This window comes from Muntiacus reevesi, chromosome 3, assembly GCF_963930625.1.
Source record: "Muntiacus reevesi chromosome 3, mMunRee1.1, whole genome shotgun sequence".
NCBI classification, from domain to species: Eukaryota; Metazoa; Chordata; class Mammalia; order Artiodactyla; family Cervidae; genus Muntiacus; species Muntiacus reevesi.
In genome coordinates this window covers 271,528,069-271,555,337 of record NC_089251.1, presented here as the reverse complement: position 1 = coordinate 271,555,337, position 27,269 = coordinate 271,528,069, and the positions used below count along the sequence as shown (strand labels likewise).

Here is a 27,269-nt window from a genome sequence, read left to right as displayed (position 1 = left end):
TGGGGCCCCACAGGACACGCGCAGGTTCCAGCATGGACCCTGCCCCAGGAGAGCCTTGCCCAGACCGTCCTGGCCTCCGAGGGTACTGCCCCACGAAGGAGCAGGCTGCGGAGGTGTGTCCAGTCATGCTCAGGCACCTTCCCAGGCTCATTCCATTAGCGTTTTTTCCCTGGTGCCTAGGCCTCATTTGAGGCCTACTTGGAGGGGAGGTTTCTGGCATGGGCTATCTCCACACTGCAAGGGCCTGGAGCCCGGAGGGCTTGGTCAGAGGAAAGAGGCCAGCAAGGGGGACGATGCCCAAGGCCTCTTTGGCCCAGCAGCGTCATGGCAGCAGGATGAGCAAGTGGCCCAATGTGCCCCTTGGTCAGCCCTGCCCCTTCACACACAGGCACTGCTGCTGGGCTTGCCCAGGAGCTGCCTAACAGACTGTGCCTCACTCGAGCTCTCTGACGGTGCAGAGGGCCGGAAGAGACGTGTGCATGTGGTTCTGCATTGGCCTGGGTGTGTGGATACCCTAGTTGTCTCCCAGGCTCAGGGGCAAACGCCTGAGAGAGGAACACCCCAAACTGCTATTCTCCTTGGCTTGGAAGCAGAGTGCGCGGCTTGCGGGAAACGCGGGCCTCCCTCGGTGAGGGAGAAGAGGCCAGGTGGCGAGAGTGCTTGCAAACCGGCATTTGGAATCTGCGGGTGAGGTTCTCCAACGGCACAATGCTGGTTCTGCTCAGAGCCCCAACAGGCCAGGGGCAGGTCCCAGCAAGGACCCTGCCCCAGGCCAGCCTTTCCCAGACCTTCCTGTCCTCCGGGGGTACTGCCCCACGAAGGGGCAGGTGGCAGGGAGTGTGATCAGACATGCCCAGTCCTCTCCCCAGTCTCAATCCATTAGCGCCTTCCCATGATTCCTAGACCTCATTTGAGTCCTACTAGGAGGGGAGGTTTCTGGCAGGGCCTCTCTCCACACTGCAGGGGACTGGAGCCCGGACGGCCTGGTCAGAGGGAAGAGGCCTGCACGGGGGTCGTTGTCCATGGCCTCTTCGTCCCAGCAGCCTCAGGGCAGCAGGGTAAGCAAGTTTCCCTCAGTGCCCCTAGGTCGGCCCTGCGCCATCACACGCAGGTGCTGTTGCTGGGTTTGCCCAGGAGCTGCCTGACAGACTCTGGCTCAGCCAAGCTCTCTGACGTTGCAAGGGGCAAGAAGCGACATGTGCATGTGGTTCTGCCTTGGCCTGGGTGTGTGCAGCCGCTAGGTGTCTCCCAGGCTCAGGGGCAAAGGCCTGAGAAAGGAACACCCCGAAGCACTTTTCTCCAAGTCTTGGGAGCAGAGTGCGCGGATTGCGGGAAACGCGGGTCTACCTCGGGGAAAGTGCTTGCAAACCGGCCTTTGGAGGCTGCTGGTGAGGTCTTCTATCGGCAGAGTGCTAGATTTGCTCTGTGGACCCACAGGCCAAGGGCAGGTCCCAGCATGGACCCTGCCCGAGGCCAGCCTTGCCCAGACATTCCTGAACTCCGGGGGTACTGCCCCACGAAGGAGCAGGCTGCGGGGTGTGTGTCCATACATGCCCAGGCGCCTCCCCAGGCTCATTCCATTAGCGCCTTTTCCCAGGTTCCTAGGCCTCATCTGAGGCCAAATTGGAGGGGAGGGTTCTGGCAGGGGCTCTCTCCACACTGCAAGGGTCTGGAGCCCGGACGGCCTGGTCAGAGGGAAGAGGCGAGCAAGGGGGTCGATGCCCAAGGCCTCTTCGGCCCAGCAGCCTGAGGGCAGCAGGAAGAGCAAGTGGCCCACTTTGCCCCTAGGCCAGCCCTGCCCCTTCACACACAGGCGCTCCTGCTGGTCTTGCCCAGGAGCTGCCTGACAGACTCTGGCTCACCCGAGCTCTCTGACAGTTCAGGGGGCAGGAAGACTCGTGTGCATGTGGTTGTGCCTTGGCCTGGGTTTGTGTAGCCACTCGCTGTCCCCCAGGCTCAGGGGCAAGGCCCTGAGACGGGACCACCCAAGCGCTTTTCTCCTGGGCTTGTGAGTAGAGTGCGTGGCTTGCGGGAATCGCGGGCCTCCCTCGGTGAAGGAGAGGTGGCCAGCCGGCGAGAGTGCTTGCAAACCGGCCTTTGGAGGCTGCCGGCGAGGTCTTCCATTGGCACAGTGCTGGTTCTGCTCAGAGACCCCACAGGACCGTGGCAGGTCCCAGCTCGGACCCTGCCCCAGGCCAGCCTTGACCTGACCTTCCTGGACTCCGTGGGTACTGCCTCACGAAGGGGCAGGCGGCGGGGTGTGTGTCCAGGCATGCCCAGGCACCTCTCCAGGTTCAATCCCTGAGCGCCTTTCCCATGGTTCCTAGGCCTCATTTGAGGGTACTTGTAGGGGAAGTTTCTGGCAGGACCTCTCTCCACACTGCAAGGGTCTGGAGCACGGACGGCCTGGTCAGAGGGAAAAGGCCAGCAAGGGGGTCGATGCCCAAGAACTATTTTTCCCAGCAGTCTCAGGGCAGCAGGGTGAGCAAGCGGCCTTCAGTGTCCCTTGGTCAGCCCTGCCCCATCACACACAGGCACTGCTGCTGGGCTTTCCCAGGAGCTGCCTGACATACTCTGGCTCACGCAAGCTCTCTGACGGAGCAGGGGGCAATATAATACGTGTGCATGTGGCTCTGCATTGGCCTGGGTGTGTGGAGCCCCTAGCTGTCTCCCAGGCTCAGGGGCAAAGGACTGAGAGAAGAACACCCCGAAGCACTTTTCTCCCAGGCTTGGGAGCAGAGTGTGCGGCTTGTGGGAAACCCGGGCTTCCCTCGGTGAGGGAGAGGCGGCCAGCCTGGGAGGTGCTTGCAAACCGGCCTTTGGGGGCTGCTGGTGAGGTCTTCCAACGGCACAGTGCTGGTTCTGCTCAGAGGCCCCACATGCCAGGGGCAGGTCCCAGCAAGGACCCTGCCCCAGGCCAGCCTTGAACAGACCTTCCTGGCCTCTTGGGTACTGCCCCACGAAGGGGCAGGTGGCAGGGAGTGTGTCCAGACTTGCCCAGGGGCCTCCCCATTCTCATTCACTTAGCGCCTTTCCCATGATTCCTAGGCCTCATTTGAGGCCTACTTGGAGGGGAGGTTTGGCCCACTGTGCCCCTAGGTCGCCCCTGCCCCTTCACACTCAGGCGCTGCTGCTGGGCTTGCCCAGGTGCTGCCTAACCGACTCTGGCTCACCTGAGCTCTCTGAAAATGCAGGGGGCAGGAAGACTCGTGTGCATGTGGCTCTGCCTTGGCCTGGGAGTTTGGAGCTCCTAGCTGTCCCCCAGGCTCAGGGGCAAGGCCCTTAGAATGGACAACCAAAGCGCTTTTCTCCTGGGCTTGGGAGCAAAGTGTGTGGCTTGCGTAAATCACGGGTGTTCCTAGGTGAGGGAGAGGTGCCTAGCCACCGAGAGTGCTTGCAAACCAGCCTTTGGAGGCTGCCAGTGAGGTCTTCCAGGGGCACACTGCTGGTTCTGCTCAGAAGCCCCACAGGCCAGGGGCAGATCCCAGCACCGACCCTGCCCCAGGCCAGCCTTGACCAGACCTTCCTGGCCTCCGGGGATACTGCTTCACGAAGGGGCAGGCGACGGGTAGTGTGTCCAGACATGCCCAGGGACCTCCCCAGGCTCATTCCCTGAGCGGCTTGCCCATGGTTCCTATGCCTCATTTGAGGCCTACTTGGAGGGGCGGATTCTGGCAGGGCCTCTCTGCACACTGAAAGGGACTGGAGCCGGACGGCCTGGTCAGAGGGAAGAGGCCAGCAAGGGGTTCGATGCCCAAGGCCTCTTTGTCCCAGCAGCTTCAGGGCAGCAGGGTGAGCAAGTGGCCTTCAGTGCCCCTAGGTCGGCCCTGCCACATCACACACAGGCGCTGCTTCTGGGCTTGCCCAGGAGCTGCCTGACAGACTCTGGCTCACCCGAGCTCTCTGACGGTGCAAAGGGCAGGAAAAGACGTGTGCATGTGGTTCTGCCTTGGCCTGGGAGTGTGGAGCCCCTAGCTGGCTCCCAGGCTCAGGGGCAAGGGCCCTGAGAGAGGACCACCCCGAAGCGCTTTTCTCCCGGGCTTGGGAGCAGTGTGCTCAGCTTGCGGGAATCGCGGGCCTCCCTCGGGGAGAGTGCTTGCAAACTGGCCTTTGGAGGCAGCCAGGGAGGTCTTCTAGCGGCAGAGTGCTGGATTTGCTCTGGGGCCCCACAGGACACGCGCAGGTTCCAGCATGGACCCTGCCCCAGGAGAGCCTTGCCCAGACCGTCCTGGCCTCCGAGGGTACTGCCCCACGAAGGAGCAGGCTGCGGAGGTGTGTCCAGTCATGCTCAGGCACCTTCCCAGGCTCATTCCATTAGCGTTTTTTCCCTGGTGCCTAGGCCTCATTTGAGGCCTACTTGGAGGGGAGGTTTCTGGCATGGGCTATCTCCACACTGCAAGGGCCTGGAGCCCGGAGGGCTTGGTCAGAGGAAAGAGGCCAGCAAGGGGGACGATGCCCAAGGCCTCTTTGGCCCAGCAGCGTCATGGCAGCAGGATGAGCAAGTGGCCCAATGTGACCCTTGGTCGGCCCTGCCCCTTCACACACAGGCACTGCTGCTGGGCTTGCCCAGGAGCTGCCTAACAGACTGTGCCTCACTCGAGCTCTCTGACGGTGCAGAGGGCCGGAAGAGACGTGTGCATGTAGTTCTGCCTTGGCCTGTGTGTGTGGATACCCTAGTTGTCCCCCAGGCTCAGGGGCAAAGGCCTGAGAGAAAAACACTCAGAAGTGCTTTTCTCCCAGGCTTGGGAGCAGAGTGCGCGGCTTGCGGGATATGCGGGCCTCCCTTAGTGAGGGCGAGGCGGCCAGCTGGCGAGAGTGCTTGCAAACAGGCCTTTGGAGGCAGTCGGGGAGGTCTTCCAGCTGCAGAGTGTTGGTTCTACTCAGAGGACCCAAAGGCCAGGGGCAGGTCTCAGCATGGACCCTGACCCAGGCTAGCCTTTCCCAGACCTTCCTGGCCTCCGGGGGTACTGCCCCACGAAGGGGCAGGTCGCGGGGAGTGTGTCCAGACATGCCCCGGTGCCTCCCCAGGCTCTTTCCATTAGCGTCTTTCCCCTGGTGCCTAGGCCTCATTTGAGGCCTACTTGGAGGGGAGGTTTCTGGCAGGGGCTCTCTCCACACTGCAAGGGGCTGGAGCACGGATTGCCTGGTCAGCGGGAAGAGGCCAGCAAGGGGGTCTTTGCCCAGGGCCTTTTTGGCCCAACAACCTCAGGGCAGCAGTGAGAGAAAGTGGCCCACTGAGCCCCTAGGCCGGTCCTGCCCCTTCACAGACAGGCGCTGCTGCTGGGCTTGCCCAGGAGCTGCCTGACAAACTCTAGCTCAGCCGACGGTGCAGAGGGCCGGAAGAGATGTGTGCATGTGGTTCTGCCTTGGCCTGTGTGTGTGGATCCCCTAGCTGTCCCCCAGGATCAGGGGCAAAGGCCTAAGGGAGGAACACCCCGAAATGCTTTTCTCCACGGCTTGGGTACAGAGTGCGCGGATTGCGGGAAACGTGGGCCTCCCTCAGTGAGGGAGAGGTGGCCAGCCGGCGAGAGTGCTTGCAACCGGCCTTTGGAGGCAGCCTGGGAGGTCTTCCAGTGGCAGAATGCTGGTTCTTCTCAGAGGCCCCACAGGCTAGTGGCAGGTCCCAGCAAGGACTCTGCCCCAGGCCAGCCTTGCCCAGACCTTCCTGGCCTCCGGGGCTACTGCCCCACGAAGGAGCACACTGCAGGGAGTGTGTCCAGACATGCACAGGCGCCTCTCCAGGTGCAGCGCTCACTCCCTGAGCGCCTTTCCCCTGGTGCCTAGGCCTCATTTGAGGCCTTCGTGGAGGGGAGGTCTCTGGCAGGGGCTCTCTCCACACTGCAAGGGACTTGAGCCAGGGAGCCCTGGTCAGAGGGAAGAGGCCAGCAATGGGTGCGATGCCCAAGGCCTCTTTGGCCCAGCAGCCTCAGGGCAGCAGGGTGAGCACGTGGCCCACCATGCCGCTAGGTTGGCCCAGCCCAATCACACACAGGCGCTCCTGCTGTGCTTGCCCAGGAGCTGCCTGACAGACTCTGTCTCACCTAAGCTCTCTGACGGTGCAGGGGGCAGGAAGAGATGTGTGCATGTGGTTCTGCCTTGACCTGGTGTGTGGAGGCCCTAGCTGTCCCCCAGGGTCTGTGGCAAGGGCCTGAGAGAGGACCACTCCGATGCGCTATTGTCTTGGACTTGGGTACAGAGTGCGTGGCTTGCCAGATATGTGGGTCTCCCTTGGGAAGAGATCTTGCAAACCGGCCTTTGGAGGCACCTGGGGAGGTCTTCCAGCGGCAGAGTGCTAGCTCTGCTCAGAGGTCCCACAGGCCAGGGTCAGGTTCCAGCTTTGACCCTGCCCCAGGCCAGCCTTGCCCAGACCTTCCTGGCCTCCGGGGGTACTGCCCCATGAAGGGGCAGGCTGTGGGGAGTGTGTCCAGGCATACCAAGGCATCTCCCCAGGCTCACTCCCTGAGCGCCTTTCCCCTGGTGCCTAGGCCTCATTTGAGTCCTACTTGGAGGTGAGGTTTCTGGCAGGGTCTCTCTCCACACTGCAAGGGCCTGGAGCCCGGACGGCCTGGTCAGAGGGAAGAGGCCACAAAGGGGGTCGATGCCCAAGGCCTCTTTGGCCACAGCCTCAGGGCAGCAGGGAGAGCAAGTGGCCCAATATGCCCCTAGGTCGGCCCTGCCCCTTCACACATAGGCGCTGCTGTTGGGCTTGCCCAGGAGCTGCCTGACAGACTGTGGCTCACCCGAGCTCTCTGACGGTGCAGAGGGTCGGAAGAGACGTGGGCATGTGGTTCTGCCTTGGCCTGGGTGTTGGAGCCCCTAGCTGTTCCTCAGGCTCAGGGGCAAAGGCCTGAGAGAGGCACACTCTGAAGTGCTTTTCTCCCAGCCTTGGGAGCAGAGTGCGCGGCTTGCGGGAAACGCGGGCCTCCCTCAGTGACGGCGAGGCGGCCAGCCGGTGAGAGTGCTTGCAAACAGGCCTTTGGAGGCAGCCGGGGAGGTCTTCTAGCGGCAGAGTTTTGGTTTTGCTCAGATTACCCAAAGGACAGGGGCAGGTCCCAGCATGGACCCTGCCCCAGTCCAGCCTTGCCCAGACCTTCCTGGCCTCTGGGGGTACTGCCCCACGAAGGGGCAGGCTGCGGGGAGTGTTTCCAGACATACCCAAGCACCTCCCCAGGCTCATCCCCTGAGCGCCTTTTCCCTGGTGCCTAGGCCTCATTTGAGGCCTACTTGGAGGGGAGGTTTCTGGCAGGGGCTCTCTCCACAATTCAAGGGTCTGGAGCACGGATCGCCTGGTCAGCGGGAGGAGGCCAGCAAGGGGGTCTATGCTCAAGGCATCTTTGGCCCAGCAGCCTCAGGGCAGCAGGGAGAGCAAGTGGCCCACTGTGCCCCTAGGTCGGCCCTGCCCCTTCACAGGCAGGCGCTGCTGCAGGGCTTGCCCAGGAGCTGCCTGACAGACTCTGGCTCAGCCGAGCTCTCTGACAGTGCAGAGGGCAGGAAGAGACGTGTTCATGTGGTTCTGCATTGGCCTGAGTGTGTGGATCCCCTAGCTGTCCCCCAGGCTCAGGGGCAAAGGCCTGAGAGAGGAACACCCCGAAGCGCATTTCTCCCAGGCTTGGGAGCAGAGTTCATGGCTTTAGGGAAACGCGGGCCTCACTCGGTGAGGGAGAGGCGGGCAGCTGGTGAGAGTGCTTGCAAACCGGCCTTTGGAGGCTGCCGGGGAGGTTTTCCAGCGGCACAGTGCTGGTACTGCTCAGAGGACCCACAGGCCAGGGGTAGGTCCCAGCAAGGACACTGCCCCAGGCCAGCCTTGACCATAACTTCCTGGCCTCCGGGGGAACTGCCCAACAAAGGGGCTTGCGGCGTGTAGTGTGTCCAGACATGCCCAGACGCCTCCCCAGTCTCATTCCCTTTAGCGCCTTTCCCATGGTTCCTAGGGCTCATTTGAGGCCTACATGGAGGGGAGGTTTCTGGCAGGGCCTCTCTCCACACTGGAAGGGACTGGAGCCCGGACGGCCTAGTTACAGGACAGAGGCCAACATGGGGGTCGATGCCCAAGGCCTCTTTGTCCCAGCAGCCTCAGGGCAGCAGGGTGAGCAAGTGGCCCACAGTGCCTCTAGGTCGGCCCTGCCCCATCACACACAGGCGCTGCTGCTGGGCTTGCCCAGGAGCTGCCTGACAGACTCTGGCTCACCCAAGCTCTCTGACGGTGCAGGGGGCAGGAAAAGACGTGTGCATGTGGTTCTGCCTTGGCCTGGGAGTGTGAAGCCCCTAGCTGGCCCCCGGCTCAGGGGCAAGGGCCCTGAGAGAGGACCACCACTAATCATATTTCTCCCGTGCTTGGAAGCAGAGTGCGCGGCTTGCGGGAAACGTGGGCTTTCCTCGGGTATAGTGCTTGCAAACATGCCCTCAGGTGTCGGCCGGGGACGTCTTCTAGCGGCAGAGTGCTGGATTTGCTCTGTGGCCCCACAGGCCAGGGGCAGGTCCCAGCATGGACCCTGCTCCAGGCCTGCCTTGTCCAGACCTTCCTGGCCTCCTGGGGTACTGCCCCACGACGGGTCAGGCTGCGGGGAGTGTGTCCCGACATGCCCAGGCGCCTCCCCAGGCTCATTCCCTTAGTGCCTTTACCCTGGTGCCTAGGCCTCATTTGAGGCCTACTTGCAGGGGAGGTTTCTGGCAGGGGCTCTCTCCACACTGTAAGGGCCTGGAGTCCAGACATCCTGGTTAGAGGGAAGAGGCCAGCAAGGGGGTCGATGTCCAAGGCCTCTTTGGCCCAGCAGCCTCAGGGCAGCAGGGAGAGCAAGAGGCCCACTGCGCCCCTAGGTCGGCCCTGCCCCTTCCCACACAGGTGCTGCTGCTGTGCTTGCCCAGGAGCTGCCTGACACTCTTGCTCACCCGAGTTCTCTGACGTTGCAGGGGGCAAGAACAGACGTGTCCATTTGATTCTGCCTTGGCCTGGGATTGTGGAGCCTATACCTGTCCCCCAGGCTCTGGGACAAGGGCCCTGAGAGAGGATCACCCCGAAGCACTTTTCTCCCTGGCTTGGGAGCAGAGTTCGTGGCTTATGGGAAACGCGGGCCTCCCTCGGGGAGGGAGCGGCGGCCAGCCAGCGAGAGTGCTTGCAAACCGGCCTTTGGAGGCATCCGGGGAGGTCTTCCAGCGGCGAGGGCCAGTTCTGCTCAGAGGCCCCACAGGCCAGGGACAGGTCCCAGCATGGACCCTGCCCCAGGCCAGCCTTGTCCAGACGTTCCTGGCCTCCGGGGGTACTGCCCCACAAGGAGGCAGGCTGCGGGAAGTGTGTCCAGGCATGCCCAGATGCCTCCCCAGGCTCATTCCCTTAGCGCCTTTCCCCTGTTGCCTAGGCCTCAGTTGAGGCCTAATTGAAGGGGAGGTTTCTGGCAGGGGCTCTCTCCACACTGCAAGGGCCTGGAGCCTGGACGGCCTGGTCAGAGGGAAGAGGCCAGGAAGGGGGTCGATGCCCAAGGCCTCTTTGGCCCAGCAGCCTCAGGGCAGCAGGGAGAGCAAGAGGCCCACTGTGCCCCTAGGTCGGCCCTGCCTCTTCACACAGAGGCTGCCGGGGTCCAGCCTCGACATGATCCAGGGGGTACCTCAGGATGAACCGCGTTGGCGAGAGAGAAAGAGACGTGAGACTAGACTTGATAGGCCCAAGTCTGTGTTTTACTTTCTGATAACTGGGTTTATACCCTTTCACAGAACGTTTTTAAGGTACAAGATGTTTACTCATGATTTCACAGGATTAGCATACATCATTTTGATTTTTAGGAAAAGCAGGATTTTTTTGCTTTCTAATTCTATAGTAGTTTTTAGCACATGATCTTCTGGCCTTGAGGCTATTAACATTTTATGCAGGTCAAGTGATTGTAAACCTATTTTCCGTTTTTATGGTGACCTTAACTGAAAGGTAACAGGGTCATAGGGAAACAGTACAGAGTAGAATTATATTCTTCTTAATACAAAAATTAATCTTAGTGCAAAAGTTGTCAGTTGCGTTTATCTAAGAAGTTTACCCCTTACAGACTCTGCGGCTTCAGTGAGGCAGCTTCTGCCCTAGTACTCCTGACTGACAATTAACAACCGTCTCATTGGTACCACACTAGGGCTAAGTTCTTATTTGTCTAGATCTTTAACTATATTAACAATGGTTTTTATAACACAACCTTAGCACATTAAAGGCAAAAATACAGCAAGCAAAACACAGCAAGCAAATCACAACCCAATAACCACCTATAGAATAATTTTCTTATGTTTTCTAATAGGACTCCTTTACCCCTTAAAAGGGCTCTATGTCTATTAGGGCTTTTATAGAATCAGGTTCTTCATGCTATTTTATGATTAGGATATTATAAGCAATCATGCATATTAGTACCAAGCGCATAAATGCATTTGGCTAACAAAACTACCAGCAGAGGTGTTTGAATTAAAACACTCCTTTCACCCTGAATAATCTCATAAAAAACTACCACCTGGGAAACTTATTGATTAAAGTTCTAAATTGATTCTTATTTGGGAAGAGATTGGGGAAGGCCTTCCTGTCTGTGTCAGAGAAATTAGGGAGTAGTTCATTGAGGCAGGCATCAGAAAGACAGATATCATCTTTAAGGTTAGAGCCGGGGGCAGCTTTTCAAAATCCCTGAAAACCTGATCTGCCTTGCCTGTCAGGCTTTCTCCTCGTGACCTTGTCATGGGTGGGATCTCGTGAGCTAGCCTTTTCAAAATCCCCTGAAAACCTGATTCGTCTTGCCCGTCAGGTTTTCTCCCTTACGGCCTTGTTAGGGGTAGGGTTTCGTGAGCTGACTTTTTCGAAACCCCTGAAAACCTGATTCGCCTTGCCTGTCAGGTTATCTCCCTTACGGCCTTGTTAGGGGTAGGGTTTCGTGAACTGACTTTTTCGAAACCCCTGAAAACCTGATTCGCCTTGCCCATCAGGTTTTCTCCCCTATGGCCTTTTTAGGGGTAGGGTCTCATGTGTTGGCTCCCGGCATCTCGCCCTTTTTTTACTTTTTAAGACAGCCAGATGGATCTGAGTCGCAAGCTTTTGAGTGCTCTGCCGGAGAGTTCTGACGATGCAAGGAAGGATTATAATGAATAGTAAAACTAGTGCTGCTACAGCTGCATAACTGAAAATAGTTGATAGGATATTTTTTTCAGTAATAAAGTTAGAAAAGTTGTGAAAAATATCGTTAGCAGCTCCTGTAGTAATAAAGTCCAGGCGGGAATGTTCTAATGTTTTTATCTGACCGTGAAGCTCTCCAAGATCTAAAGTAATGCTGGAGCTATTCCATATACCCGAAATATGATTTTTAATCTTTTCTCCATTGTAATCCATATCATTTACTTTTGGGGGGCATTACACAGATCTACCGATAATCAGCGTGACAGGATAACGCTAACTTTACCCTTAAAGCCTGTAACTCAGTTCCAATATGCATGACTGCTTCTTCCAGGGCATCTATTTTTACTTCTAATTTCCTATCTATAATCTCTTGCATAGCTAGAGTTAAGGAAACATTTTTTGAAATATCATTGACATATTGAGTGGTATGTACTTGTTGAGTCAAGGATATCGCTGCCACAGTGACAGAGGTAATTGCTGTTATCAAAGCTGAAATCCCTAGAATAAGTAGTCCTACAAACCATTGGGAACACATTAAATCTTGTAGGTGTTGCAGAACGGCTAAACCACAATTGTCATACCAATAGGCGTTCACTCTGACAGGCACCATAAGATAAGGTGGACGTTGCAGTACCACAAAAGAACAAATATTACATTGAGGGGTTAAACAGGATGAAAGCATGCATTGTTCACAGTAGACTATATTTGGTCCACCTGAATGATTCATTTGTATATGAAGTCTTTTTGAATCATTAGTAAACAAAAAAACCTAAGGGGAGGGTAAACAAGCCAGCACAGAATAGGTGGAATTGTTTTCTGGTCGAGTTAAAGTAACAATGGAGGTGGCAGCAAGGGCTCTCCAAATTTCTGGCTGTCAAAAAGTTTTACCCTTAGTTGTATAGGACAACATGGGGGGAACAAATTGATTATAATGCCATCTGCTGGGCACCAATGGCCAAGGGAGGGAATCATTATTTTAATTGCTAAGCCTACTGACAGCTCCTAGATTCTGACTTGGATTTGGATTGCTCCAGTCTTGTACCGAATAGTTTCCACCTCCCGGTATTCTATAATCTATGTTTGAATTATAAGTACAAGATTTCCATACTGGGTATCCCAGGCGGTTGTCTATAGTTTTCCATATGACATCTGACGGAGCAACATCAATACAATTTGGATATTTTGGTGGAGCATTAAGGAACAAAGATTTATAGGGGTCAAGGACCCCAGGCATATGAGCCTGTAATATCCAAACCAGCCGATCTCCTGTATTGTCTGAAAATTTTGATGCTGGAGAATCTGTCAGAATTGTTTTGGAGGCTCCAACACGTCCCTCCTTAGAGGGAGTGATGAGATCACTTGTATGACTATGGGGGAAGTTAAAGCAAAGGGGAAGGTCATCTGTTAATCCCCTAAAAGTATACTTAAAATTGATGGGATAATGATCTTTATCATAAGAACTATAGGATCCTCCCAAGAGATGAGGCTGGTCTGTGTTGACCCGTATAGGGTCGCTGTTCCAAGTAACTACTTGGAAGGTCAGGGGACCAGGGAAATATGCCCAGTATTTTTCTGAAGTAGAGGAGGTAGCACTTGCCTGAGAAGACAGTAAAGCAAGCATAGCAATAAAAACCCTTTCAGGAGAGGCTGAAGATCCCTGCAGGGAAGCTATTCCCTGTGCTTGATGACAGAGTGACTTAATTTGTCCCCATGTGGGTATGGAGGCTTGTTGAGTTGTCCGCGCAGGACGTCCTGGTGGTCTTCTGCGACGTGAAGGAGTAGGAGGTTGGGCGCCATCTTTCATGCAAAGCCATGACATCTGTTTAGTGGGTGGATCCGCCGTTGGTTCCTCCGGGATCTCTGTTGCCGGTCATTTCCAAGTCTGCTGGACTTCCCGGGTGAGTGACCGAGGCGAGGGCAGAGGAGTGCTCTTCCTCTTTTGTGGCTGAGGCTGCGAGGGAACCGGAGGTCTGGGGGACTTCGACATGGCAAATCAGTCTGTCTGGGATCTAAATTGGCGAGTCAGCACCCTGTGGGAAAATACAAGCATACCCTCGCCCACTGGTTAGCAAGGGATCAGGTCCCTTCCATAGTCCGGAAAGGAGGTCTTTCCACTTTACTAAAGGTTTCATATCTTTTTGTTCTGGGTTCCAGTGACGGAACATAGCTGTTAAACCGGCTTGATCAGCGTTAAGGTTATTGAGCACAAAGAGGGCGTGCTGCAAAACGTGGTGTGGAGAACTGTATTTGAACTGCCCTTCTTGTAATTTAGAAATTTGTGTTTTAAGTGTCTGATGTGCCCTTTCTACAATTGCTTGTCCCTGGGGATTGTAAGGAATTCCTGTAGAGTGGGATATACCGAATTGGGCACAGAAATTTTTAAAGGACTTAGATGTATAAACTGGAGCATTGTCTGTCTTAATTGATTTTGGCATTCCTAAATAGGAAAAACAGGCAAAAAGATGTTGAACTACATCTTTATAGGCTTCTCCCATTCTGGCAGTAGCCACAATGACATGGGAGAAGGTATCTACAGTAACATACACAAAGGATAGTTTTCCAAAAGAAGGAACATGTGTTACATCCATCTGCCAAAGCACATTAGGTAGTAAGCCACGGGGATTTACCCCAAAAAGCAAAGCGGGAACTGAAGTAGGGCAAAGTTGACATGTTCTAACAATCTCGAGTGCAGATTCCCTAGGAATGTGGAACTGGTATTGAAGGGCAGTTGCATTTTGATGATGCATAGCATGTGAGGCTTTAGCATCTTCAAAATCACTGGCCACTATGGTTCGGGTTAGCAAATCTGCCTCTTGGTTAAACGTATGGAGGGGTCCAGGTAAATTAGAATGAGCTCTTATATGTCCAACATAGAATTGTTTTGACCTTTTCCAAATTTGCTGTTGAAGGGTAGATAACAATATAAAAATTGTGGTTTTATTTTCCGGTAAAACAGCCGTTTCAATTTGAGGGAACAACCTAACTACATACTGTGAGTCAGAAAATAAATTAAAAGCCTGGTCTAAAAACTCTTTGAACGCCTCTATCACGGCTGTTAATTCTGCTTTCTGGGCTGATGTTTCCCCAGTATTTAAAACCCTTTTTGAAGTCTGGGTGACAATAGCAGCCTTTCCATTAGAAGACCCATCTGTAAACACCAACATTGCCCCCTCGATAGGGGAAACTTGACACCTTTCTTGAAATATCACCGGATGTCGTGAGAGGAAATTTAATAAAGGACTAGCAAGTAAATGGTGTAAAATTTGTCCTGGATAATTACCAATGACAATCGGCCAGTCTTCATTTAATGATAGAAGGGCATTTAGTTGCTCTTTATTATAAGGCACTATGATTTCAGATGGTTCTTTTCCAAACATTTCAATGCTTCTATGTCTCCCTTTAATTATTAAAGTAGCCACTAGTCCTGGATAACAGGCCACAACCTTTTTGGCCGTGACAGGTAAATGCAACCATTCTAGGGGACCCTCTTGCCAAAGCACCCCTGTAGGGGCCACAGCTGTGGGCAACACTATAAATTGCCATGCCATACTATAATCAAGTCTCTTAATATAATTTTTATCTAAAGCTTCTTCTACCTTCATTAAGGCTTCCCTGGCTGCAGGTGTCAGCATTCTAGCAGAGGTGGGGTCTGGATCCCCTTGAAGAATGTCAAAGAAAGGCTTAAGATCAGAAGTAGTCAACTTTAAAAAGGGCCGAATCCAATTTATATCCCCTAACAACTTTTGATAATCATCTAAAGTAACCAAATTATCTTTTCTAAGCTGCAAAGGTACATGAGTAACTGTTTCATTATTTAGGATTCTTCTCACATATGTTATAGGCATATTCACTTGGATTTTTTCAGGGGCCACCTTTAGGCCCCAGCGATTCAAAGTCTCTTGCAATTTAATCAAAACTTACTGTAAATAAACCCTATCCGGGTGTGCTAGCAATATATCATCCATATAGTGGACTAGATAGACATCCCGATGTTTCTCCCTGATACCTTGTAGGGCAGCGTCCACAAACTTTTGACACAATGTGGGACTATTTTTCATACCCTGGGGAAGAACCTTCCATTGAAATCTCTGATGAGGTTGTCTAAAATTTTCTGAGGGAAGACTAAAGGCAAATCTCTTTTTATCTTGAGGGTCTAAGGGAATAGTAAAGAAGCAATCTTGAAGATCAATCACTATAACATTGTAGCCTTGGGGAACAGCCACAGGGGAGGGAAGGCCAGGCTGTAAGGCTCCCATATCTTACATAGTGGCATTTATTGCTCTTAGATCTTGCAAGAGTCTCCATTTCCCCGATTTTTTTTTAATTACAAAAACTGGCATGTTCCATGGACTATTTGAAGACTCTATATGTCCAGCCTTTAATTGTTCTCTCACTAACTGTCGTGCTGCTGAAAGTTTTTCTGAATTTAAGGGCCATTGTTCCACCCACACCGGATCAGGAGATTTCCAGACTATGGGGTCAGCAGCGAGAACAATGGCCTCTCTTATAAATTTGGATATCTTAAGCCTTGTCTCTCTCTTCTTATTTTTGGGACAACTGGCTCAATTTGTCTCTCTTGATCTTTACTCAGACCCATAAAAGGATTATAACTTATCTGCGACATCTGTGCAGCCACCTCTTCATCTGGGCAATACAGCAAAACTCCCATCTGAGCAAAAATATCTCTCCCAATGAAGGAATTACATAAGGTTGAAAATGTCCCTGGCAGTCTTTATCTACATACCAAAGTAAAATTTGTGAGCTCTTTGTCACTGAAGGTGCTCTACCAATGCCAACCAACTCATTAGCTGTGGTTTGAGTTGGCCAAGCACTGGGCCAGTCACTGCCCGCAATACAGGAAACGTCTGCTCCCGCGTCTAGCAGGCCAGTCACCTTTTTACCATTAACTAGAATTGTCTTCATAGGTCTTTTTTGAGTAACTTGTGTAACCCAAAAGGCATAATCACTTGAATCAGACCCCCTGTCCCAACACTTGGCAGCTGAAGCTGCTTTTCTTGTGTCAGCATGACAAGGTAGCATCAGCAACTGAGCTATTTTCTGTCCTTTATAGATTTGAATAGTCTTAGTGGGGGGAGACACCATTATTTGAATTTCACCAGTATAGTCTGAGTCTATGACTTCTGGAATCACTGTGATCCCATGTAAGGATGTGGGGCTCCTGCCTATTAATAGTCCCATCGTTTCTCTAGGCAAAGGGCCATGAACACCAGTGGGAACTTTCACAGCGGTGGAGTCAGGTGTTAGTATTGTTGTGACGGTGGAACAGAGGTCCAGTCCTGCACTGCTTGGGGTTGCTCTGATGAGTTCTGTGACGGGACGAAGGGTATGAATGGGTTTAATGTCGTTGCCCCAATATTCAAGCTTGAAAAGGTTTAGAAGTGTAAGCAGGGGCGTTGTCAGTTTTAAGACATTAAGATAGCACAAGTCTAACAGTGAGGGGTTATTTTTGGTAGAAGCAGAATGAGCTTTTATATGTACCATAATCTTAAATAACACTTATTTATTGAAAGATTCATTCTAAGAAAACTTTTTTCTCTTGACATAGAGAGTAGACTAAATTCCAGTCTGTTACCAATTTACTGGATAGCAAACAAACAAATTTTTTTAGTTAATCTTAGAAAAGTCTTTTTATAAATCTTGAAGAACTAGCAGTATTTTTTTAAAAGGCATGAGAGTGAAACCATACAAGGCATGTTTAAAATCTAATTAAATTGTAGCCTGGTCATTGCTGTGACTTCTAACACTTTAACGTGATAGCTAAAATTATAACTGACAATATTTTACCAGGACATATCAGATTTTCATGAATTTCACATAATTTCTAGGATATCTATATAAGTAACATCAACCATACAATATAACCTGAAGATTTATCACTCCTCCAACAGTAATTCCCATGCAATTTAACAGGTCAAATGAACTCAGGTAGTTTAATAGCTCTTTGGGATGTCTCAGGGGCCCTCTGAAGCATCCCAAAGTCAGCTAGAAGTCAAGTTATTTAGGCAGTTTTGTCAATAAATATCAAAAGGGTTTATAGTACTCTGTCAGGTAGAATCATATAGATCACTGTGAAATAATATATTTACTTAGCCAAAGTAAAAAAGATTTTAAAGGTAAACATAGAACAGACCACTTTAGAGGTAAAGAAACTTAAAATCCATTATCAAAGGCAGTTCAACATCTCAAGAAAACTTGTATTTATGCACAAAACTCTTCCCTTGGAGTGTACTTTCCATCAAGCCTTCTTAACACTTTTTGTACCCATTACTTTGTTCTCCCATCCTGAAACAGCCACCTGTAAGTCAGACTTACTTTCTTTTCCCTTCATAAAATGTAACTTTATTTTTTATACCTTTTTTACTGAACACACACATCCTACTTTCTTTAAGCAACCAAGAATTTACCTTTATATTAGCACTCTATAGATTGGTGAACATAAATACCAGTGATAATTTCTAAAAAATTTCTAATGAACATCTCAGGATGGCATCAAACATTATTTATTAATAGTCTAAAATCTTTAGTTTCTCTGTAAGTTAGTATTCAGTAATGAATGTTTCAGAATCTTATTTGGAAATGACCAAGCTATTTAATAAACTTCTGCTATTAGTTTAGCACAACTTTAGAAATTTAGGTTACCAAAACCTAGAGAAACTGTTTTAGACAGATATTTTTAATCTTAATAAAGTTTAAAAGCTCATATCTCACTTACCTTCTTTTTTTTTAAGTTTCTTACTTGAGGTACTTTCCTTGCTGACAAACTTGTAACAGATATTACAGTATAACAACATTTAACTTATAATAAACCTAGGCATAATGAAAATATTTTACTAGATGTTAATTACTCTAAGACATGTCTATATTAGATAGGTCAACAAACAAACATTAATATCAGGTATTTAATATTGAATATTTTTTAGTTTACCTGAACCTGGAATTTATTGTTTAATTTAGAATTATTTGATTTGTAAGCACTTACCTTTTTTTTTTAAGCCAATTAAATAGAGCTCTTTTACAAATTAACCTAAAAAATACTACCCAAAGACAAAGATATACCAAGACATATTTAGACAGACACAGTGCGAGATCTAGCTTCATATTTTAAGTTTGGTGATGAATTAGATATTATAATATAAAATTTACTAGTTTATAAAAAAGTTGAAATAAATAAAAATTTTTAAAGGCTTTTCCCCTTTTTCTCTCAGTCTCAGGAGTTAGAGATGGTCTAGATAAGTGTTCCCTGGTCTCAAGGCACAGGGAAAGAAAATCAAGTTCTAACAAAAAGCAAAATAGCCATCATAAATCACAACACAGAACACAGAGTTAAAACACACACATATAAACCTGGCAGTCCTCATCAGACACTCCCTTAAATACAAGAATACAGTCTCTCAGAAAACCTTCTAGATAGACACAGAACTTCAGATGTCTTCAAAGATTTTAAGGAGGAAAGGAAAAGGAGAAGGAGGAGGAGGCGGGAAAGGGGGGGGGGCAAAAAGGGTGGCCTTACAGACGTCTCCTGCCACCTGCAGGTACCCAGGCATCCAGAGAAGGGAGGACTGGAACTCGGCCCTACCGGAATTCGAGTTCTCTGCCAAGAGGAGGTGATCAGTCTCCAATCCTCAGCTCAAGCTGAGGCCCTTCGACCAAATTACTGGGGGATTAGAAAAACGGGAGGGAAAGGAAGGGCTAAGGAGAGGACAGACAGAGGGAAGGGGAAAGAGGTCAATAAAGTCTCTTGTTCCTTACTAGTCGGGGCCACTCTGGCCAGTTGTCTGTGTCAGGAGGAGACCAGGGACAAAAGGGTCCCAGTTGCGGCCGCTGGGTCTGGTCCATTGGCAGGCAAGCTGGCCTCTGAGTACCCTGAGTGGTCAGGATGTCAGTCTCAGGGAAGAAGAGTTCCCACCAGTTGCAGGAAGGGGACCCCTTCTAGGGCCCGTAACTGAGCTCTTATAAATGAATTGTCGGAGGAGACACATGTGCTGAGAAAGCAAGAGATCTCATTGGAAAGAGCACCGGGGTGGAGGGCAGGAGGGTAAGGGAACCCAGGAGAACTGCTGTCTTCTGGAAAACAAGGACATTGCTCTTGGACAAAGGGGGAAAAGGACTGAACACTGGTCTTTTTAACTTTAATTCCTCTGTAGTTAAGAAGTTGCATTATGATTCCAATAAAAAGTTGTCTTTCTTTTAACTCACTGTTACCCATTTTTGTTGCTAATTAGAAGAAGAAAAAAAGAGAAAAAAGGAAGAGGCTTAATTTAGAGAAGAAGGAAACTGAAACGTACCCACTTTTCTTACCCTACCTTTCTTATGTAGGGGGGCCTGTAGCGCCCTAGTAGGGTTTTAAAGAAGAAACCTAAAGCCTACCCACTTTCCTCACCCTACCTATCTTATGCAGGGGGCCCTGCAGCACCCTAGTGGGGTCCTAGCCGTCCTGAAAACTGAACAATGTGGGGGGGGCTTACCTTCGGGTTCCCTGTTCGTGGTGCCACTTGCCGGGATCCAGCCTCGACATGATCCAGTGGGTACCCTCAGGATGAACGGCGTCGGCGAGAGAGAGAGAGAGACGTGAGACTAGCCTTGATAGGCCCAAGTCTGTGTTTTACTTTCTGACAACCGGTTTTATACCCTTTCACAGAATGTTTTTAAGGTACAAGATGTTTACTCATGATTTCACAGGATTAGCATTACATCATTTTGAATTTTAGGAAAAGCAGGATTTTTTTGCTTTCTAATGCTATAGTAATTTTTAGCACATGATCTTCTGGCCTTGAGGCTATTAACATTTTATGCAGGTCAAGTGATTGTAAACCTATTTTCCGTTTTTATGGTGACCTTAACTGAAAGGTAACAGGGTCATAGGGAAACAGTACAGAGTAGAATTATATTCTTCTTAATACAAAAATTAATCTTACTGCAAAAGTTGTCAGTTGCGTTTATCTAAGAAGTTTACCCCATACAGACTCTGCGGCTTCAGTGAGGCAGCTTCTGCCTAGTATTCCTGGCTAACAATTAACAACTGTCTCATTGTTACCACACTAGGGCTAAGTTCTTATTTGTCTAGATCTTTAACTATATTAACAATGGTTTTTATAACACAACCTTAGCACATTAAAGGCAAAAATACAGCAAGCAAAACACAGCAAGCAAATCACAACCCAATAACCACCTATAGAATAATTTTCTTATGTTTTCTAATAGGATTCCTTTACCCCTTAAAAGGGCTCTATGTCTATTAGGGCTTTTATAGAATCAGGTTCTTCATGCTATTTTATGATTAGGATATTATAAGCAATCATGCATATTAGTACCAAGCGCATAAATGCATTTGGCTAACAAAACTACCAGCAGAGGTGTTTGAATTAAAACACTCCTTTCACCCTGAATAATCTCATAAAAAACTACCACCTGGGAAACTTATTGATTAAAGTTCTAAATTGATTCTTATTTGGGAAGAGATTGGGGAAGGCCTTCCTGTCTGTGTCAGAGAAATTAGGGAGTAGTCCATTGAGGCAGGCATCAGAAAGACAGATATCATCTTTAAGGTTAGAGCCGGGGGCAGCTTTTCAAAATTCCTGAAAACCTGATCTGCCTTGCCTGTCAGGCTTTCTCCTCGTGACCTTGTCATGGGTGGGATCTTGTGAACTAGCCTTTTCGAAAACCCCTGAAAACCTGATTCGTCTTGCCCGTCAGGTTTTCTCCCTCATGGCCTTGTTAGGGGTAGGGTTTCGTGAGCTGACTTTTTCGAAACCCCTGAAAACCTGATTCGCCTTGCCTGTCAGGATTTCTCCCCTATGGCCTTTTTAGGGGTAGGGTCTCATGTGTTGGCTCCCGGCAACAGGCGGTGCTGCTGGGCTTGCCCAGGAGCTGCCTGACAGACTCTGGCTCACCCGAGCTCTCTGACGGTGCAGGGGGCAGGAACAGACGTGTGCATGTGGTTCTGCCTTGGCCTGGGAGTGTGGAGCCCCTCGCTGGCCCCCAGGCTCAGGGGCAAGGACCCTGAGAGAGGACCACCCTGAGGCGTTTTTTCTTAATAGAAAAATACTGCAAAAATTGTTTAAAGTATCTAGAAATATAGGCAGGGCCAGTGTCTGTTTTAACAGAACTAGGAGTTTATGGTGGAGGTTTCTGTATCTAGGAATACAAAAACTCAATATTTAGAATCAGAGACTATATTAATGGGGTAAGGATATAGGCAAATAACTTGAATAAGAGCATATAATTTATTTCATTGAGCAGAATGAAATTTAGTGTAAAAGACTTGTATTTTTCAACAGACCAGAAAGAAGCTTCGGCGTTTTTTAGTCCCATTTATATAAAAAAACCTCAGCTTGTGGTATAGGCTGTGAGTTGATAATGCGAGAAATAATAAATCTAGTGTTTTTGAAGAAATTTCACAGCTTACCAGAAGGATAATGATATGAAATTTTTCTACAGTATTTTAGAAAAGTTATTTGGAAACCAGTATATGTTGGTAATGTGTTCTCAAATCGAGACTTATTCGTAATAAGGTTTTATTAAAGTATAAAGGAGATAGAGAAAGCCTCTGACATAGGCATCAGAAGGGGGCGGAAAGAGTGTCCCCCTGCTAGTCTTTGGCCAGATGTCATATAACTACCAGCAGTCTGTTAATTAGAGAAAGGAAATGTCTCAAAACTGAAGAGAATAGCACCAGGCCCCTCACCTACAACATGTACTCTGCGAAAACCTAAGCACCGGGTGAGTTGTCTCCGGCCACAAAATGATTGACATGAATCTTGAAGAAAGGCAGGTTTTCTAGCAAATACACTTTCATTCACATAACTTAAGAGAACATTTGCATGAGTAAACATACCAGTTTGTCAAGTCTGAATATGAGTCTTAGGCAGAACCAACTTGAAGACAGAGTCTGGGGTAAATGTATAGCACATTAACACAGTATTTTAAGAGAAACCTCTTTGCAAATTCATATAGAGAAGAAGAAAAATTATACATACATATATATATATATATATATATATATATATATATATATATACACTTACTACAACTGACTTCCAGTTAGCTGTGGTAGAACAGGAAAAAGAATATCCAACTCTGTATTCTTAACATTATGAAAATATTATTCGTTTTATTGTTTACAGTCATCCAATTCTAACTTTCTGAAGTAAGCATTCAGAAAAATCAAAAAACTGTCTAACTACTAGGCGGTCTCCCATCCAAGTACTAACCAGGCCCGAACCTGCTCAGCTTCCCAGATCAGAGGAGACAGGGCACGTTCAGGGTGGTATGTCCTTAGACCGAGGCAGCTGCCAGGCGCCCTAAGAGCCCTCTGCATTGCACCTCCCTTTTTGTTCTGACCTGATGGTCGGGCCTTGAACCGCAGCTCTCCACGGGGGGCGCGCGCTGCACTTGAGCCAGCCGCACGACCCGTGACTGGACTCCGGCCGGCCAGGCCCTGCAGCTCGGAGAGCAGCCGACGCCGCCCCAGCCCCGCACACCGCCACCCCCAGCCAGCACCCGCCTGGCCCGGCCCGGGGCGCTTCTGGGAACCTGAGCGGCCTTGCGAGCCTGCGGGAGCTGGGTGGGGCAGCGAGCGGCGCCGCACCGCTCCCCCCCCACCGCCCCCCACCATCCCGTTTGCTACTCAGGGTCACGTGGCTCCGGAGGTGTGTCGCTTTGGCCCGGGGCCGCGGTCCTCGGAGCCTACTGCGGGACACCTTTTCGGGATGGGTAGAAGCATTTTCCACTACAGACAAAAGAGCCCACACAGTGGCCCAAATCCTCCTCACAGAAATTATCCCCAGGTTTGGCCTGCCTTCATCCCTACAGTCTGATAATGGCCCAGAATTTACATCCAAGGGCACCCAACAACTTCCTCAATTCTTACAGACACCCTGGAAATTTCACATTCCATACCCTCCCCGGTCCTCAGGAAAGGTAGAAAGGATGAGTAGAACAATCAAAAAAACCCTTACCAAACTAACCCTCGAGGTACATCTGAATTGGAGTAAACTTTTACCAATTGTTTTCCTCAGAATACAGGCTTTGCCCAGAAAGCCCCTGGGGCTGAGCCCCTTTGAGGTGATGTATGGAAGGCCCATGCTCCCTCCTGGACTCCCCCCTGAGCCTCCTCCCATACCAAGCTTCCTACACTCCCCCCTCTGCTGACGCAACTCCGCAATGCCCTCTGGAAATACATCAGTCACAATCTGCCTGCCCCTGACCCCCAAGCCTCCCTGCCCCCTTTACAAATTGGGGACATGGTCTATCTGTCTGATCATCCCCAGGGTGACCTAACCCCACAGTGGCAGGGACCATTCAAAGTCATCCTCCTTGCCCCAACTGCAGCTAAACTCAAAAAGGTCGCCTCCTGGGTACACCTCTCTCGTCTAAAATGGGTCACCTCCAATCCTGCGCTGCCCTCCTTAAATGACACCTATCAGGTCTCCCGCACAGCACCCACCTCCTTAAAATTCACCCAGCGACAACCCCTGCCAACTATCGGAGAGGACACTGAATGACCTGGACTCTCTTCAACCTACAACTGCTCCTGACCCAACTACTACAAGACCTCTGGATCAGCGCCCCAACAGGAACTTCCTTCAAAGACCTGACTGCACTGGTGTCTCAACTGTGGCTCCAGGGAACCTTCTACAACCTGACTCCAGATGAAATTGATTTCTTTACTCTCATTCTCTACATCATTCTACATGCTAATGAGCACTGTTCCTCCTCAGATTCAAATCACCACCAACTTGGGGCCTTCTGCCCCTCACCCTGACTGACCTCTCCCTGTCTCTCTAACTATAGCTGCACTCCTAATCTTAATCCTTGCTGTAGGCCTAGTAACTGTCTCCCCTCAGGACTGGCCACCTATTCTTCATCTTTCCGTGGGTATCGCCTACATTGCTAGCTGGGTTCTACTCCTAGGGTGCTATTTCCTCTGTACTGTCTAACTAACAGCCCCATGACTCCCCTGCTCCTTATCCTTGCTGCACTCCCCAGCCTCCTGGCTACTCCCTGCCCCTGCTCAGACATTTATTCCTACGTACATTCCTCATGTTACAATACAGCTCCAAAACCATGCACCATGACATGAACCTCAGGGGCGGGAAGTCCAAATCCCTACTCACTGTCAAAGTACAAAAGAGAGGGAGTTTCATGAGTACCTGCCATAAGCCAAATGGAAGAAACATATGTTTCTATCCCATTACCCACTGGGGGTACTCAGACGGGGGTGGGGTACTAGATCAAAATCGGGAAAAGAAACAAGAACAAGTTACAAAGAACATAATTTCCCGGTTACAGTTGACCCCTGAGCCTTACAAACACCTAGACCTCCTTTCCCAATTACGGCCTCTCCTAAAACCTACCTCTGGCAACCAACACCTTCCCCGCCTTCTCAACTCTTCCTTTCAATTCTTCCAGTACACACCACACACATCCCAGTGTTGGATATGCATGTCACTGTCTCCCTCACCACACAGAGCCATTCCCTTACCCTCAACCTGGCTGTCACAGGGCAACTGTACTTCCCCTTCCCAACAGAAAACTACACAACTCATTGGGCCAGTCTCTGACAATGTCCTTACTCTCAGCCTCTTCAAACCTAACCTGTATTGACTACTCTAGTCCCAACTGCACTGGTCTTACAAACTCCACTCCCTCCTTCTGTTCCACTTGGGTTCTCTGGAACAGCACAAACAATTGCACCAATCCAGGAATCTTCATTCTCTGTGGGACCTATGCATATTCATGCCTCCCCTTAGACCCCCCTGGACCCTGCATCTTGGTCTTCCTGACCCCAGGCCTAACATTCCTCGAAGAGGGAGAGCTAGAACAAAGAGTTTACCCCCCAAGGGGAACTTTCCCACAGAAAAAGATGAGCTGTCATCGCCCCCCCCCCTCCTGGTTGGGACTGGCATAGATAGCAGCAGCCCTAAGGCACCAGGATGGGAGGCATCTCGACCTCTGCCCATTTCTATTACAAGCTGTCCCAAGAACTTAATGAAGACATGGAGCAGGTAGTAGAGTCCTTCGTTTCAATCCCAAAACAAATTAACTCATTGGCTTCTGTGGCCCTACAAAATAGGCGAGCCCTGGACCTTCTCACTGCAGAAAAGGGAGGGACCTGCCTTTTCCTAGGAGAGGACTGCTGCTATTTTGCTAATGAAACGGGGATAGTCCAGGGTCGAGTCAGAGAACTTAGAGACAGAATTGAATGCCGCAGAAAGAGTTAGAAAACCTTTACATTCCCCAAAACCTGTTCCCACAGATCCTCCCTTGGCTGCTCCCTTTCTGGGGCCATTAGTATTTATCATTCTATTCCTCTTATCTGGACCCTGTCTCTTTAATCTCTTTCAAAGGTTTCTCCAAGAACGGATTCGGGCCATCTCTTGAGATCAGGTCAAGACTGTTTTCTTCTTCTCGAGAGCCTCACCTCAAGCTCAGAAAAAAGGAGACTGTGGGTCCTAGGACGATCCTCCATTCCAGACCCAAAACCGTCGCACCATCCGGCAGGAAGTAGCCAGAGAGATCAGGCGCCCTTCTCCCCCCCCCCTTTTTTTTATGATTTCAGGGTCTGGAATGAAGGAGTCTTTTGGGCCTAGAAAAGAGAGCAACAGTCTCAAAGGCCCCTTGCTGAATCATCTAACTTTGGAGAAAACAAAGCATAATTTTAGTTCCATCCTGATGCTCCAGGCCAGTTGCATCTATCTGGGACTTATCACCCCCTGTCCGGAAACCTACCACCCCCTACACCCGCCCAGAAGACTTATCACCCTCTGCCCAACTATAGAGTGTCATCTCAACAAAAGAATACTTAAAATATCCCGCCTGATTGACGTTTCCCTTATTGCTTCCACAAACCTCCCTATAAGTATGAAGCCTCCCTGATCCCTCTCGGTGCTCAGCCTTGTCGTTAGGCCGACTGTCGCCCCTCCTTGCCTGAACAAAGGCAACCTACTTCTGTTGAGGTCGGCTCTCCTTTTCTGCCTGGCCGGAACTATGCCTTACAGATGTCACTGAGGGTGGTGCTTTCTGGAGATCTTTAGCGCAGCCATGGCCTGTATTGGAACGTCTTCCTCTTGGAGCTTTTGTTGTTTCCATTTTGAATGTCGGGGGCCCCCTTGGGTCGAATTTTCCGAGGAAAAAGTTTGTTGGATCCACCTGGGGAAATACAAGCATATCCTTTTCCCTGTAAGATTAGTTTCCCAGATTTCCATTGTTTCATTAACCCGTCTTGGTACCAAATGGGCAGGGGAAGAGACGTGTCCTTCAGTTCCTCGAAATGCCTTTCTGCCCTGGTTAAAATATTTCCCTGTGGCAGGTTTAAAAACTTTAAAACGAATAAAGCTGTATTAACAATAGTGATGGGTTGAGAAAATATCTTATGTTGGAATCTAGTAAAGTCTGCTCTGGATAAGGAAGACAGCAGTGTTCCTGTGTATTCCCCTTTCTTTAAGTTCTTTTTATTTGTAACTTTAGTGTGTGAGGTGCTCGTTCGACTATGTCTCGTGTCTGTGGATTATAAGGAACACTTATAATATGTTTAATAGAAAAAGATTGTAAAAATTGTTTAAAGTATCTAGAAATATAGGCAGGGCCAGTGTCTGTTTTAATAGAACTAGGAGTTTATGGTGGAGGTTTCTGTATCTAGTAAAACAAAAACTGAATATTTAGCACCAGAGACTCTATTAATCGGGTAAGGATATAAGCAAATAACTTGAATAAGAGCATATAATTTATTTTGTTGAGCAGAATGAAATTTAGTGTAAAAGACTTTGTATTTTTTAAGAGGCCAGAAAGAAAGAAGTTTTGGCATTTTTAGTCCCATAAGAATCACCTGGGCCACTTACTGGATTTCATTTTGTTATCTAGTGCCTAGCACAGTTTCTAGGACAGAGTTGGAAATTAATAAATGTGTACATTCCTGGTATTATAGTCTAAAACTTGCAACACTAATAGTTGCAAACTTAAATGACCCTAATGGCTGTAGAATTTTCTTGCATCTACAAAAGACAGTCCTAGCTGACTGGGCTTAGGAATTTTTCTTCATCTACTTGGGACTTCTTTCCTCCTATCCCTCACTGTCAGATCCCTTGTGCTACCTGACTGTATCTATCCACAGTCTACACAC

The 27,269-nt window shown here is 49.7% G+C and overlaps 2 long non-coding RNA genes across 16 annotated transcripts in view; both read right to left on the bottom strand.

Annotated features, from left to right (window-relative positions):
* The window catches only part of LOC136165534 (uncharacterized), a 1,046,218-nt gene that overhangs the window by 369,405 nt on the left and 649,544 nt on the right, over positions 1–27,269 (bottom strand). The window lies entirely within an intron of this gene.
* LOC136165531 (uncharacterized) lies at positions 11,812–25,618 on the bottom strand. Its single transcript, XR_010662551.1, has 2 exons — positions 19,615–25,618; positions 11,812–13,158 (listed from the first exon to the last, which is right to left on the bottom strand). It is a non-coding gene; the product is annotated as an uncharacterized lncRNA (long non-coding RNA).